This window comes from Solanum pennellii, chromosome 5 (assembly GCF_001406875.1).
Source record: "Solanum pennellii chromosome 5, SPENNV200".
Lineage (NCBI taxonomy): Eukaryota > Viridiplantae > Streptophyta > Magnoliopsida > Solanales > Solanaceae > Solanum > Solanum pennellii.
This window is the reverse complement of record NC_028641.1, coordinates 37,439,309-37,453,200: the sequence shown is the minus strand read 5'-3', so window position 1 is coordinate 37,453,200 and position 13,892 is coordinate 37,439,309. Positions and strand designations below refer to the sequence as shown.

The 13,892-nt window shown below is 36.8% G+C and overlaps 1 long non-coding RNA gene across 3 annotated transcripts in view; it reads right to left on the bottom strand.

Annotated features, from left to right (window-relative positions):
- Nucleotides 1–235: 235 nt before the first annotated feature.
- Nucleotides 236–13,892, bottom strand: part of LOC114077266 — a 15,219-nt gene continuing 1,562 nt past the window's right edge. The window contains exons 3-8 of one of the 3 annotated variants that reach the window (XR_003578352.1): nucleotides 13,336–13,376; nucleotides 12,004–12,244; nucleotides 11,718–11,923; nucleotides 2,537–2,655; nucleotides 2,350–2,451; nucleotides 236–501 (exon numbers count right to left, since the gene is read on the bottom strand). This is a non-coding gene — a long non-coding RNA (uncharacterized LOC114077266). Of the gene's footprint in view, nucleotides 502–2,349; nucleotides 2,452–2,536; nucleotides 2,659–11,717; nucleotides 11,924–12,003; nucleotides 12,245–13,335; nucleotides 13,377–13,892 lie in introns of all 3 variants that reach the window. The other 2 variants (XR_003578353.1, XR_003578351.1) reach the window with 2 other exon arrangements.

Genomic DNA, 13,892 nt, shown 5'->3' with positions numbered 1-13,892 from the left:
GGCGGCATTTAATGAGAGTTCCGGTAAAGACCTGTAAATTGCAGGTAAATGTAAATACTTTTAGCGGCATTTATTTAGCGGCCATAACTATTGCCATAAAAGCTTCCATATTTATAAATTATAATTGCTGATAAATGAGACCTATTTTAGTGGAAATTTAATTAACCATTAATTAACCTTAATTCATATGTATAACCAGAGAAATCAATACCAATATAGTAATAGAAAAATTACCAAAATCAAACCACGTCATTCATTTAAAAGAAAGAACAATAAAACTTAATACATCCACTTTCTTGTCTTCTCGTGGTAAAAAAAATATGAACATCTATAAGATTTTGTTCTTGTCAAAACAAATTTTAAAAAATGTGTTCAGCAGTAAAAAAAACAAGAAAATTGAGGCACTGAAGGTATACCAAGTTGGATCACGATAATATGTAATATCAAGATGATCTTTAGTAGAGCCAACTTATATTGATATCCGAAGAGAAGCTTGTTGTGCTGCCAGAAATAAAGGAGAAAAATAAGTCAATCAAACAATCAAATTAGAAATCTACTAAAATAAACAGTATGAATAAAATACACGAAGCATGAATGATTAAGTTCTAAAGAGCAATGAGAGAAGTCCAAGTAGAAGTTGAATTCTTCCTCATATTTTAAAGTAATTGTTCATCTAAATTTCCAGCCAATGAAGGGTCTGGATAAAAAAAAGCAAAGAAAGAACAATGAATGAGTATAGAACAAAAGATAAAATAGTTGATGTGTGATCCCAATAAAATAAATAACAAAGCACAACAAGTTCTATCAGTAAATCTAAATTTAGAGTAATCTTTTGGACAGCCAGAGCTAGGTGTTTACTGTTAAGTTTCCCACAAGCCATAGCATCAAGATTATCTCAAGCATGATACGCAGGGAAAAACAATCCATACAACAACTTGAACAAGCCATCCCCCCCCCCCCTCCAACACACACATGACTATCAACGTCCAAACTTTCAACATACATTCAATAAAACTTAAAAAATCAAATAAAACCCAAAGGCCATAACATTTTCCACACTTAAAGACATGATTTTGCAAATATAACGATCGTTTTTTAACTAGCATCAGCTATTGGAAAATCAATTCACCTTGATAATTCAAATAATAACAAGACAAGACCGAGTTGCGAGTGTGAAAGTTCAGGTAGACATCTGGGTGAGCTACCTAAATTTGTAGAATTAGAAGTTGTTGATCCAGTAAAGATATCGTCCAAAGTAGAGAAGATTAAAGTTGGATTGAATTAGTTAAATACAAAAAATATGTCCCACAAAAGTGATCACTACGTTCTTAGCTAGTTAAATGAAGGCTTAAGTGTTACTTAAATGAAGTCATTTCTTGATTCTAAAGATTTGAAGCTAAAGACTATTACGTTGGAATGCCATTTTAATGTACTAAAAAAGTAAAACTATGTTCAAGGAAAGGAATATACCTACGCAAAACCCACTCCCACTACCTAAAACAAACCAGAATAAGATAACAAAACTGAAGAGGAAGAGACTAGAGGAAAGGATTTATCAAAAGAATATATAATTGATATGCAAGATCATGTATGGTAAAATAGATTACCCTATGCTTGTTGTCAGTTGACGACTTGAGCTATGCTTATATTGCTTTTTCATTTCTACTATTGGCATCAAAAACCTAGTAAACATCAACACACTAGATGAAAAATTATCTTGTAAGGCTAAATTTTAAGAAAAGAAGTTTTAAGACTTTGAAATCGGATAACCTGTCTAGTAGTACTTTCATTGTTTAGAGGCCTGCTTAATTCAGTAGAAGCATATTTCCACATGACTTGTCTCATCCATGATAATTCTAAAATTAACATTTCCTGATTTTTTCTCTTCAAAGCCATTTCTTCATCCTGTTTTTGTTAAGTTCCTTCAACTCATTTATTTCTTGTTCTAACTTTTTTCAAACCCCATTACACAAACCATCAATAGAAACTTTTCATAAGAAAGATTTACTTCCCCATAACAGAGAGGGAGGACTATGGCCTATACCACGGACATAAGCACTTTTTTCTTTTCCCGAGAATATACATCTCCTTCCCAAGCAACACTGTTATGAGATTGTTCCTCAAGTATCTCGCCATCACTCAACTTCTCTTTCATCATGTCATGATAATGATTAAGTTAATGATTTTTAATCATATGAAAATGTACAAAATCAGTGTAATGAAAGTTAAAAGCTTCAACAAATTAGTTATAGTTACACCAATTCCTCATATTATAACTTTGGGAGCATTTTTTCCCAATCAATTTCCAAGTTAAGATTTTCACAATTGAAAGCGTATAAGAGATCTTACAAAGGCATTTGAGGACTCCTCATCCAATAGTCTACCATCTCTACACATTGTATGTGTTAATATGTAGATTTTTGCACGTGTGGGCTCTGTTCCATCTATAGCCTATAAAGTTAAATTGATGCAAATAAATTAGACATGAACGAAACGAATTGTAACATCTTATAGTAAGTAATTTATGCATTTATACTTGTTCATTCATCAAGGTTGCCATGCTTTTGGATCCACCCGTGTGAGCCATTTTTTGTTAGCTCTACTGATTCTATTTGTTTGATTACACTTCTAGGATGAGAAATAAAATATCTGTTCCTGCTAGTATAACAGTACTTAAGTTCATTGAAAGAACAAGATAAAGAATTATGAAGAATCTGCATAACAAATAATGATATCAGCCCTAGTGATGATAAGTGCATGATTCTGTCAGATTGGGATTTCACTAGCGGGTTCCTTTCACCCATTGGGTCCCTATTTTTCAGTCAGATTATTGATTCTCTTGTCATGATTAAACCAAGGGTTTCTAGAACTTTGATAGAACTTCATGAATTTATTAAATGTATGTTCCAAATCAGATTATCATGTTATTACACAGATTATCGCATGAATTTCAGAACCCTAGCTTTGTATTTCTTTAGTTCTTGAAGTACACATGCTAGGTCAGATATTTCAGACAATTCAGATATTCATGCCTCAGTTATAAATGCCTAATTACAAGATTAATTGTTGCGTGTTCAGTTTCAAGATATCCAGTATTTACAGAAACTCAGACATAATAAGTTAATTTACAGAATTCATTGGGAATAGAATAATACCCAGTTAGACTAGGGTTTAGCGTATTCAATAGTCCCAGAACTACTAGCAAAGTAGGTTGTATGTCCCCTCTGTAGGCAATCAGTTTAGTGATCATGCCAGCATGCCCTTATACCTTTGGCAGGGTATATTGGGTCCTTTCGATGGGGCGTATACATCGGACTCCACATTTAGCTCATGAGGTTTTATTATCGGTTATTAGCAGCTCCCACAGTTCAGTCAGACTCTCTGCATTGACCACTTAACAATATATTTAGTATTCAGTTTCAACATGTTATAAATTGCTCATCACATTTAGTTATCTCAGAAATTCAGCATATCATGTTCAGATTATTATACATGTTTTTGTACTCGTTCAGTTATGTTTTATTTCAGCTTTACTCTATCCTATATGCTTATTACCTTTCAAGTACTTATGCATACGTGCGCTACATCTTCTCGTGATGTAGGTTCAGTTTCTCAGCATCCAGATCACGCATAGATCGATTTTCCGATCTCCTGTTAAGCAGATTCAGTGGTGAGTTCTCATTCTCCGAGGACAACAGTCAGGAGTGTCATTTCAGTCTTTAGTCATTTAGTTTCAATTTTTGCTAGATTTAGTTGGGGCTTGTCCCAGTATTTTTAGTCAAGTTTATAGGCCAGACATAGTTAGTTTCAGCTTAATGTTGAGTTAGTAACTTCATTGTATTAAACTTATCAGTTTTCATATATATTAATTTTAGCATATGGGTATTGCCCATCTTTTCATTATAAGTTATGATATTATCTTTAGTATGCTCATGATCATGTCAGCAGGGTTAGCTTGGGATCACTTGTGGTCCTAGGTTCCGTGTCCGCATCTCGGGGGTAGCTCAGGGCATGACAAAACTTGGTATCAGAGCACTAGGTTAAAGTGTCCTAGGATGTTTGAAAAGCCGCACTAAGAAGAGTCCTTTTCATGGGTGTGAAGTGCACCACAACTAATGAGAGGGAGGCTATGAAGTGTTTTAGGAAAAACATCACTTTCTTGTTACTCTTATCGTGCTTGAGGTATGATCTTATTCCATTCTAACTTGACGTTCTACGTTTCAGATCATTCCTCCTCGTAATGATAATAATAGGAATGCGAACGCCAGGAATGCAAACGCAGCTCCTCCAGCCCCATATCAGAAAGTCTCTAATGTTGAGTTCAGAAATGTCATACAAATGTTGGCTGAAAGTATGACTAACCAGAACAATCGGGTTCATGGTCATGTGAATGAAAATGGTTGATCAGTAGCATCTAGGGTCCGTGACTTTGTTAGGATGAATCCGCCTGAGTTCTTAGGAACACAGACTAATGAGGATCCTCTGAATTTCTTGGATAAGATCAAGAAAATCTTCGAGGTAATGCAAGTCACTGGGAATGATCGGGTTGAGTTGGCATCAAACCAGTTGAAAGATGTTGCTCATATTTGGTACACTCAGTGGAAGGATAATCGGGGTGCAAATGCGGCTCCTATCACTTGGGATTTCATTAGTGAGACTTTTCTCGACAGGTTTTTTCCAATAGAGTTGAAAGAAGCAAACGACCAAGAATTCATGAACTTAAGGCAGGGTAACATGACAGTCCAAGAGTATGGACTCAAGTTTAACCAACTCTCGAGGTATGCTCCTCACATGGTTGCTTACTCCAGGGCTCAGATGAATAAGTTTTTGTATGGAGTGTCAGATCTTGTGAAAACTGAGTGCAGAAATGCGATGTTACTTGGAGATATAAACATCTCTAGACTTATGACTCATGCTCAGCAGGTTGAGGGTGATAAGCTTAGGGAACAGGCTAAGGAAAATAAGAAGGCTAGGACTGGGAATTATGACTATTCTCAGCAATAAATGGGTGGTGGAAATCTCTCGCAGGGTCAGCAGAAGTTTTTGGCTCCAGCCCCTTCATCTCTAGTGTTCCATCCTCCAAGAACAGGTATGACTAGAAGGGTAGAGCACAAGACTCTAAATCTTAGGAAAGTGTTTCAGGCACGAACACTTACCCTACTTACCCTAAGTGTGGTAAGAACCATCCGGGCGAGTGTTTTGCAGGAAAAGAGGGATGTTTTGGGTGCGGTCAATCTGGTCACAGGTTGAGAGATTGTCCTTCTAGACAAGGTCAAGAAGGTGGTAATGGTAGAGCTCACTCAACAACTTCAGCAGCACCAGCAAGTCGCCCAACTTAGCAGGGTAACTCATTTGGTACAGGTAGCGGTCAGCGCCAGAACAGGTTGTATGCTCTTCAGGATCGCCAGGATCAAAAAGGATCTCCTAATGTAGTCACTCGTACCTTACGTGTCTTTGACCTTGATGTTTATGCATTGTTAGATCCTGGGGCTACTCTTTCATATGTAACTCCTTACATAGCAGTCCAATTCAATGTCAGTCCAGAAACTCTCTCAGAACATTTCTTAGTCTCTAATCCAATCGGTAACCCAGTTATAGTTAGACGGGTATACAGAAATTGCCCTGTCGCAGTCTCTTACAAAGTCACCTCAACAGATATAGTAGAGTTATAAATGGTAGACTTCGATGTCATTCTAGGCATGGATTGGTTACACTCATGTTATGCCTCAGTCGATTGTAGATCTAGGATTGTTCGTTTTTAATTTCCAAATGAACCAATCTTAGAATGGAAGAATAGTAGCTTAGCGCCTATGGGTCGATTTATTTCTTACCTTAAGGACAGATAGATGATATCTAAGGGTTATCTCTATTATATAGTTCGGGTTAAGGATTCTAGTCATGAAATCCCAACTCTTGAGTCAGTTCCAGTAGTCTGTGAATTCCCAGAAGTATTTCTAGGATATCTTCCTGGAGTCCTTCCCGAAAGGGAAATTGACTTTCGAATTGATTTCCTTCCAGATACCCAGTCTATTTCCATTCCTCCTTACAGAATGGCTCCAATAGAGATTAAGGAATTGAAAGAGCAGTTAAAAGACCTTCTTCGTAAGGGCTTCATCAGACCTAGTATTTCACCATGTGGTGCACTAGTGTTGTTTGTAAGGAAGAAAAATAGTTCTCTCAAAATGTGCATTGACTATAGACAGTTGAACAAGGTCACAATCAAGAATAAGTATCCCATCCTCTGGATCGATGACTTGTTTGACCAACTTTAGGGTGTTAGTCACTTCTCAAAGATAGACCTCGATCGGGTTATCATCAGCTCGAGTCAGAGATAGTGACATTCCGAAAACAGCCTTTAGATTTCCGTATGGTCATTATGAATTTGTAGTTACGTTGTTTGGACTGACTAATGCTCCTTCAGCTTTCATGGATTTGAAGAACAGAGTGTTCAAATAGTACTTGGACTTGTCCGTTATCGTCTTTATTGATGATATCCTCATTTACTCTAGGATTGAGGGATAACATGCAAGTAATTGGAGAGTCGTTCTGCAGACTATCAAGGATCGACAGTTATTTGCTAAGTTAAGTAAAAGTGAGTTCAGGTTGCAATCTATTGCTTTTATTGGTCACATTGTATCTAGCGAAGGGATCCGAGTGGATCCGCAGAAGATAGAAGAAGTGAAACAATGTCCCTGACCTACCTCTTCTATAGATATAAGAAGTTTCCTAGGTCTAGTGGGTTATTACAGAAGGTTTGTGAAAGGATTTTCATCCATAGCCTCACCGTTGACTAGGTTGACTCAAAAGAAGGTCAAGTTCCAATGGTTAGATAAGTGTGAGAAAAGCTTTGCAGAATTGAGAACTAGATTGACTACAACTCCTTTCTTGACTCTACCAAACGGTTCAGATGGTTATGTGATCTATTGTGATGCATCCAGAGTTGTCCTGGGTTGTGTGTTGATGCAGCGAGATGAGGTTATAGCGTATACCTCTAGACAACTTAAGGTGTGTGAGAAGAACTATCAAACTCATGACCTCGAGCTTGCAGCAGTGGTGTTTGTACTCAAGATATAGAGACACTACTTTTATGGTGTTCATGTAGATATGTTCACCGACCATAAGAGCCTCAGTATGTTTTCACCCAAAATGAGTTGAATCTTCTCCAGAGGAGATGGCTTGAGTTCCTTAAGGATTATGATATGAGTGTTCATTACCATCCTGGTAAGGTGAATTTAGTAGTAGATGCTCTTAGTATATTATCTATGGGTAGTGTAGCCCATGTTGAGGAAGAAAGGAAGGATCTAGTGAATTATGTTCACAGGCTTGCTCGCTTGGAAATTCGCCTTATGAACATATCAGACAACGGTGTAACAGTTCAGAATGGGGCAGAATCTTCTTTGGTTGTGGAGGTTAAGGAAAAGCAAGACAGTGACCCAATATTGCTTGAACTTAAGGGTGCAATCCATAATCAGAGAGTGGAGATTTTCTCCTAGGGGGAGATGGTGTACTTTAGTACCCCGGTAGATTGTGTGTTCCTGATGTGTGAGAGTTGAGACAACATATTCTTGCAAACCCAAAACTATCAGTATTATATTCATCCAGGTGCCACTAAGATATACCGCGATCTGCGGGAAGTCTATTGGTTGAATGACATGAAAAGGGATATAGCAGACTTTGGGAGTAAGTGCCCCAATGGCCAGCAAGTCAATGTAGAACATCAGAAACCAGGGGGTAGGACTGAAGAGATCGATATTCCTACTTTGAAGTGGGATGTGATCAATATGGACTTCATCACAGGATTACCGCGTACTCTCAGACACCATGACTCCATTTTGGTGATAGTTGATAGGATGACTAAGTCTTCCTGCTTCTTGGCGGGCAACACTACATATTTGGCAGAAGACTATGCAAGGCTTTACATTAATGAGATTATGAGGTTACGTGGGGTTCCTTTGTCTATCATTTCAGATAGAGGTCCTCAGTTTACCTCTCATCTCTGGAAGTCATTTAAGAAGGGTCTTGGTACTCAAGTTAACCTTAGCACAACATCTCATCCGTAGACGGCTAGACAGGCAGAGAGTACCATTCATACCCAAGAGGATATGTTGAGGGCTTGTGTGATCGATTTCAAAGGTATTTAGGATGATCACCTTCCTCTTATTGAGTTTGCCTACAACAATAGCTACATTCCAGCATTCAGATGGCCCCTTATGAGGCTTTATATGGGCGTAGATGTAAATCTCCTGTTGGTTGGTTTGAAGTAGGTGAAGCAGCTTCGATAGGGCCAGATTCAGTCCTCTATGCTATGGACAAAATGCAACTCACTAGAGATAGACTTAAGACATCCCAAAGTCGTCAGAAATCTTATGCAGATGTAAGGAGAAGGGAACTAGTGTTCCATGTTGATGATTGGCGTTTTCTGAAGGTATCACCTATGAAAGGGGTGATGGGATTCGGAAAGAAAGGGAAGCTCAGTCCTAGATATTTAGGCCCTTACAAGATCTTCAAAAGGGTTGGCAAGGTGGCATATGAGTTAGAGTTGCCAGCAGAATTAGCAGCAGTGCATCCGGTCTTCCACATCTCACTCTTGAAGAAGTGTGTGGGTGACCAAGCCTCTATAGTGCCATTAGAGAGTGTGGCGGTGAGAGGTAGTATTTCTTATGAGGATGTACCTGTTGAGATTATTGACCGTCAGGTTAGAAGGTTGAAAAACAAAGAAGTCGCTTCAGTCAAGGTTTTGTGGAAGAGGCAGTCCGTAGAGGGAGCTACTTGGGAAGAAGAAGCATCCATGAAATCCAAATATCCTCACCTGTTTCTTTCCGATTCCACTCTAGCTTGAGGTAATAGTTCCTCTTCAATTTTTTTTTCCAGTCATTCATGCACAAATTCAGTAATAGAATTATGTTCCCTCAGTTTGTACTTGCATTTTCAGCGTATTCGCATGTACTCGGAACTCAATTCAGTTAGAAACTCAGTTCTCAGTGTTTAGTAGTGGGGTTTGCAGCTCTCTTCCTCTATTTAAGCTAGTTTAGTCTTCATTCGAGGACGAATGTTCCCATGGGGGAGTTAATGTAACACCCCGTAGCTAAAACATACAAAAAAATCAATTTTTCAGAAAATTTGCAGGTGCAACAGACGAGACCTTCGACGGACCGTAGCCTGACCCACGGTCTGTCCTCCACAACTATCGGTGGGATCAGAAATTCCCAAAAATCTCAGTCCAGGAAAATTGGTTAAGTGTTGGTCGACGGACGGACTTACGGTCCATAGGTCATACTAAAGTCCGTAATCTAGGTACCGTTGACGAAGACTCCCTTCACTCACTCTCTGACAAGAGATACGGATGACCAGCACGGTCCGTAGGTGGGAAATTAGCAGACAGTTAAGGGGAAATGCAGTTTGGTCAACTTCAAATGGTCATAAGTCTTAGCAAAAAAAGATTTAGGTGTCCCATGACCTACCCACTGATAGATAATTTAATTATCTTTCATATCCACCAATCTTGCAAAAATCAAACCTCCGAGTAAAAATATATGTCAGTTTTAGTAAAGGTCTGTCGAACAGGCCCAACCGACGAACTAACCAACGGGGCGTCGGTAAATCTACTGACCGTCAGTCCTGGCCGTTGATTGGTCCGACAAAAACTTACCCAAGGGTCTTTTGGTCCTTTACCACTTTGTTTAAACCCTAAGTTACGTCATTTTGACCGTAAATCATCAGATTTTAGTCAGTTTAAGGCTAGAAACATAATTAAAAGATAGCTAAGTCAAATCATTAAATAAAAACTTTTTAGAAAATTAGAAGATAAAGACGAGAAAAGCTCAAGAACCTAAGTTCAAGAACGCTACAAGCTCCAACAGTTCCAGCCCGAAACTTAAGTATTTTTCCGTGGATTTCACCATCAGGTATGTGCGATTTCACGAGTGGGTTCCTTTCACCCATTGGGTTCCTAGTTTTCAGTCAGATTCTTGATTCTCTTGTCATGATTAAACCTAGGGTTTCTAGAACTTTGCTAGAACTTCATGAATTTATTAAATATATGTTCCGAATCAGTTTATCATATTATTACTCAGATTATCGCATGAGTTTCAGAACCCTAACTTTGTATTTCTTTAGTTCTTGAATTACACATGCTAGGTCAGATATTTCAGATGATTCAGATATACATTCCTTAGTTATAAATGCATAATTACCAGATTAATTGTTGTATTCTCAATTTGCATGTTCAGTTTCGAGCTATCCAGTATTTACAGAAACTCAGACATAATCAGTTAAATTTATTGGGAGTAGCATAATACTGAGTTGGACTAGTGTTTAGCGTACCCAATAGTCCCAGAACTACTAGCCAAGTAGGTTGTAAGTCCCCTCTGTGGGCAATCAGTTTAGTGCCAGTATGCCTTTATACCTTTGGCAAGGTATATTGGGTCCTTTCGATGGGGCATATACATCGGACTCCACATTTAGCTCATGTGGTTTTATTATCGGTTATTAGTAGCTCCCACGATCAGTCAGAATCTTTGCATTGACCATTTAATAGTATATTCAGTATTCAGTTTCAGCATGTTGTAAATTGGTCATTGCATTCAGTTACCTCATAAATTCAGCATATCATGTTCAGATTATTATACTTGCTTTTGTTCTTGTTCAGTGTTGTTTTATTTCAACATTACTTTATCCTACATGCTCGGTAACTTTTAAGTACTGACGCATACGTGCACTACATCTTCTCGTGATGTAGGTTCATGTTCTTAGCATCCAGATTACGCATAGATCGATTTCCCGATCTCCAGTTTAGCAGATTCAGTGGTGAGTCCTCATTGTCCTAGGACAACAGTCAGGATTTTAATTTTAGTCTTTAGTCATTTATTTTCAGTTTTTGCTAGATTTAGCTAGGACTTGTCCCAGTATTTCTAGTCTAGTTTAGAGGCTTATTTCAGACATAGTTAGTTTCAGCTTAATGTTGAGTTAGTAATTTCATGTATTAAACTCATCAGTTTTCATATTATATCAGTTTTAGCATATGGGTATTCCCCATCTTTTCATTATAAATTATGATTTAGCTTCCGCATCAGTTTATTATCTTTAGTATGCTCATGATCATGCCAGCAGGGTAAGCTTCTGATCACTTGTGGTCCTAGGTTATGTGTCCGCATCTCGGGGGTAGCTTGGGGTGTAACAGGTCTACCATCTCTACGATTTGTATGAGTTAATATGTAGATTTTTGCACGTGTGGGCTCTATTTCATATATAGCCTACAAAGTTAAATTGATGCAAATAAATTAGACATGAACGAAACGAATTGTAACATCTTATAGTAAGTAATTTATGCGTTTATACCTGTTCATTCATGAAGGTTGCTACACTTTTGGATCCTCCTATGTGAGCCATTTTTTGTTAGCTCTACTGATTCTATTTGTTTGATTACACTTTTAGGATGAGAAAGTATTACAATACTTAAGTTCTTTTAAACAACAAGTTAAAGAATTATGAAGAATCTGCATAAGAAATAGCTTTGCATCCCTAGTGATGATAAGTGCATGATTCAACTTTTTCAGAAAGTGATAAAAATTTCATCTAAGAAGTTGAATTGAGCTCTTCTCTCTTTTTAAGCCGCTTCATTCATCTTGCATAATCAAAAGGAGAAAAGTAGTGTTCACCAAAATATAGATAATAACATCCAATTAAATAAAAGCAGTCAAGATATAAGAAGTGCTAACCTTTTCTTTTTCAGAAAACCAATACGAAACGAGACCATTCCTCATTAATCCCTTGGTATATGAGCTGGTTTATTTTTCATCAATGCATATTTGGTCTTATACTTTGTCACATAAATCGCCTTCAAGTGACATTTATAGTCCCTTCATTTTTTTCCTATTGACTTCTTCACGAACTCTTCTCCGCATTTCAGAATGGAGAGCTTTTTCTGAAAAGATAGGCAAAAGTTAACAAGATAATATCATGTATAAAAATCAATGATACTTGTTAAGAAAAATTATTTTATACCATTAAAAATTCCACAAACTTTGTCTTTTCTTCGTCATCAACTATCGCCAATCATTTGCATTTAACGGTGTCAAATCTGGAGTTCTAGCAGCTATCCCTAGAAAACTAGCCAGCTTTCGTCCCTCTTTTCCAATTGACTAATTACGACTATTAAATCACACAATAATTGTCTTTCCAAGTGGTATATTCCATACATCTTTTAATAAAGTAGGTCCACGAACTTTTCTTGTCTTTGAAGGACCTGAAATAAATTCAGAACTCACTTGTGACAGTCATTAGAGAAAGAATAAGTAAAATGTAACAAGCATGTTAAATAGTGCAAAATCCAAAATAGTACTAGATACATTCTCATGTATTTAAATCTTATTATGAAAATAATCTATAAATTCAAGTTTTAAGAAATAACCCGGCTCATTGTTCAGCTCAGCAATGTCAATAGAATTTGTATGTTTAGATGTTTGGATTTGAGAGCAGCTCTGAGTTTTCATTAATTGTTCATGTAGGGTCATACTTCTTCATTAACACGTTGTTCAGTTACCAATCGGCTACTAACTCTTTTTCGCATTTTCCGTTCTTCAAAATTAACAACTTATATAGTTTCTTCAAACCTCTAGGTGAATTAACTCATAGTTGGTCAGTAAGAGGGAGTGAGACTTCATCAGTTTATTTATTGGTGAAGCAAGCAGTGAGAAGCTCTAGGCAAAATATTATGGAAAGTAGTTAAATGTAGACCAAGATAAAATAAAATCCTGGAATAAAACTACTGGAAATAACTTGAAATTCAATATCAAAATTAACAGATTCAGAGATATAAACAGAAGTTAATCCATTGGCAGTAGAACAGATTTTAAGCAAAAGTCTTAAGACTCCTATTAGTTTTACTTCTTAAAATTAAAGCAAAAGTGGTCCATTAGAAAACAAAAAGATGTTTATTGTTTGGACATGAAAACAGTCTCCAAACAGTGCCTGATTTACCTTTTCAAATATATTCGAGTTTCAAATCAACTAATGGTAACAAATGTTTAAATTCTCTCAATTCTGTGGAAAATAAATCCAGCATAACTTCGAAATTAAGCAAGTTCTTTCCATGATACCAATATTTAAATGTATACAACTAAACACATCAACGAGCTTAAACATGTGATTTAGATACAAGGGGAGGGAATTACACTTGAGCAAAACAGAATGCAGGAAACGAAACTAAGAATGCAGTACCTAAAAGATGAACTCTAACAAACAACAGGAAACAAATATGAGCTGGAAAAATCTAAATGAAAAAAAAGTAAGCTGTATAGTATTTAACCATTAACCTACATGAATGTAAACCTTTACCTGAATTTTCACAAAAGAGTGCTTAGCTACACCGGATTCACCTTAAGGAATAAGCAACATGCAGGTTTCAGAAAACCATTGTTACAACATTCACAAAGAAAGTTGAATTTATAGCATGCTATGAGAGACGAACTAAACACATTGACATACATTACTATTTGATGGTTAGATACTATGTTAAGAAGAAACATGTGAGTTTTTGAACATAGTAGTAGTACACTATGATGATAGCTGATCCTATGACTAAAGGTTTACCAGCTAATGTTTTCAAGGATCACGTAATTTGTATGGGGCTTAGTAGTTCATAGAGTTGAGAGAGAAAAGAGTGTTATACTGCATTCCAAACTACCACTTTGCTTACATTAGTTCTAGATAAAATATTCAACAACGTAGTTCTAGATAAGGTGTTTGAGCTTCCGCTAGCCATGTCTAACCTTACTAATAGATACTATAGTTGAAACTACTTACCAAATAGAGACTCTCCATCTCATTAGTTCACATTTATAGAAAACTATTTCATTCAAAAGATATTTTATATATATATATATATATATATA